Genomic DNA, 976 nt, shown 5'->3' with positions numbered 1-976 from the left:
ATCTGGAGATGATAATGCTAAGCAAAATATGCCATTCAGACAAAAGACAAATATCACATTATCTCACTAATATGTGGAATCTAATTAACACAAGCTGATGAATAACATAGAACTAGAAGGATGGGAACATGGAAATGATTGACAAATCTCAGAGGGAAGGGGAAAGTGGGGGGGGGGAGGGGAGCAGAAGAGATTAACCAAAGAACTTATAGGCATATATGCATTGCCCATGAACACAGACAATAGGGTGAAGGCAAGGGGTGGGACAGGAACTAGGTGGTGGTAGCAAGGGGGAGAAAGGAGGAAACATTTGTAACTCTCTCAACAATAATGATTTTAAAAAAAAGGTTGAGCAATAAACTTAATTACCTTCTTTAAAAAGATAATTAAAACACCAGTCCCCTGGCCTGGTACAGCAGTAGGTTAGAGTCTCATCTGATATGCCAATGTTCTGGGTTCAGTCTCCTATCAGGGCACATATAGGAAGCAAACCAATGAATGCATAAATAGGTAGAACAAGAAATTCATTGTCTCTCTCTCTCTCACTCTCTCTCTCTCTCTCTCTCTCTCTCCTATAAATAAAATGAAAAACCCCACCAGCTACAGACTGGGGGATATATTTTTCAATCATATCCTATCTAATAAAAGAGAAACATGGTAATTGGCGTATAACCGCTACCCTTCCCATTGGCTAATCAGTGAGATATGCAAATTAACAGCCAGCCAAGATGGCAGCCGGCAGCCAGGCAGCTTGAAACTAACATGAGGCTTGCTTGCTTCAGTGACGGAAGACTCCAACGTTCCCCGCCTGCCGCTGCAGGGCTCTGAGCCTGCAGTTTAGAAAACTATGTAACAAATATAGATGCTAAACAAAATCCCAGAAACCTGCTTTAGTCCCGGGCTTCAGCCAGCAGGATCGCAACATTGTAAGCAAAGGCCAGAAACCTACTTTCAGCAGCAGAGGCCTAAGAGCTGG

This window comes from Myotis davidii, unplaced genomic scaffold, assembly GCF_000327345.1.
Source record: "Myotis davidii unplaced genomic scaffold, ASM32734v1 scaffold3763, whole genome shotgun sequence".
In the NCBI taxonomy this organism is placed as follows: domain Eukaryota; kingdom Metazoa; phylum Chordata; class Mammalia; order Chiroptera; family Vespertilionidae; genus Myotis; species Myotis davidii.
The sequence above is the reverse complement of the archived record's forward strand: the minus strand, read 5'-3'. Positions refer to the sequence as shown.